We start from the raw sequence: 1,579 nt of genomic DNA, 5'->3' as shown, positions 1-1,579 counted from the left end.
GGCGGTCGACTGCTTCCACCTGTAACAATCAATAAAACCATCTTTTGTGTATCAGTATAAAAAAGATGCAAGCAAGTAAAAAAAAAAAAAAAAAATTAAACAAGAGAATTAAATCACAATTTGTAATTAATCTAATATATAAAAAGCAATATTTGTTTGTTCGTACTTTATGCGCTTATGCACTGTCATACCATTCATCCAATTGTGATGCGGCTTTTTGCTAAATGTTCAAGATTTTCATCAGAACATTATAGGCTGGCCCGATTTTTTTAGGAAAAAACAAAATTAAATATTTTTGACACAGCTCAAAAAGTATACATTTTTTCATGATTATTATGGGCAAATTGATTTGTTTCCTACTGAAAAATAAGAAAAAAATATTTTCAAGTTTGGGGTAGATTGGTAGAGTCATGTTGAATTTAATTCTATTTTTTATTTTTCAAAAGAAATCAAAGGCCAACGTAAGGCGAAAATTTTATTTTCCGATTTTTTCGAAAATTCATATTTAAGGGTTTCTTGGGATGCTAAAAACGAAATAAACTTTGTTTCACTTCTAAAAAATCTTTTAATAGATTTTTATAGATCATTAAACATGATGGATAAATAAATTAACTCAATGGGAAGAAAAAACTTAATCAGACCAGTATTAACAACTTTATAGTGAAGTTAGCTGTTATCACTTATGTTACTATAGTTACCGTCTTATCACTTCATCTATATTGTAATGTCCTCTATTTGAGTAAATAGTATATTTTTATGTATAAAGTTTTTATTTGATGTATCGTTTCATCATGTTTCAATATTTTTCATTTGCTTTGTTAAACCAAAAAGAAAGCTAACCAATTTTGTTCAGTCAAATATGGAGTGGAAAAGATCGGTATTCAAAACAAAGAAGATAGTGGCGCGTGTTCTGCCAAAAGTTCATTTAAATCGCGGCCATGTTGAGCAGATTCAAATATTTTAAAAACTTTATCTTAACTTCCCATCATAATTGAAATTATAATACATTTAAGAAAAAATAGAAGTCAAGAATAAGTATCAAAGAAAAATATTCATAAAGAAAATCATATGCAAAAACTCAAAAACTGTTGTGCTACAATCGATGTTTACAAGGAACACTTAGAGACAGGACGTTTGGTTTCGTGATCATTCGTTACTTAGGCGCGGGTAGGGAATGATGTTTCCTGGATGCAGGAGTTCATCATCTTTTGTCTAGCTCAAGGGTAGACATCTTGAAAAAGAAGACATCGATGAGTCACCCATGAAGAATATGGGACTTTTTGTTTGGATCTCCAAACAATACACTTCAGTCAGTGGATGAGAAGTGAGTTGAAAACTTTTAGAGGACCAAGGTTATGTTTGAAGACAGTGTTAGTTTGTGAAATAGAAGTCATCAAAAACCATCAGTCATCATAGAAGAGCATAAATTGGTTAGTGCTGTACAAAATAGAATTTAAGTATATTTGTAGAGAAAGTTAATAAACAAGTTGACTGTTCTTATTGCCTAGAAACCCACCCTGAGATTAAGAGTCTATAATATTATATATAATTAAAAATTAAAAATTAAGAACCTCTTTAT

General features: G+C 29.7%; 1 protein-coding gene across 1 annotated transcript in view; it reads right to left on the bottom strand.

Annotated features, from left to right (window-relative positions):
• The window catches only part of LOC106687368 (rho GTPase-activating protein 44), a gene marked incomplete in the record, with an annotated part of 54,853 nt that overhangs the window by 4,098 nt on the left and 49,176 nt on the right, over positions 1–1,579 (bottom strand).

The sequence above is a fragment of the Halyomorpha halys genome, unplaced genomic scaffold (assembly GCF_000696795.3).
Source record: "Halyomorpha halys isolate HHAL.00 unplaced genomic scaffold, Hhal_1.1 Scaffold951.1, whole genome shotgun sequence".
NCBI lineage: Eukaryota > Metazoa > Arthropoda > Insecta > Hemiptera > Pentatomidae > Halyomorpha > Halyomorpha halys.
This window is presented reverse-complemented; position numbering and strand designations above follow the sequence as displayed.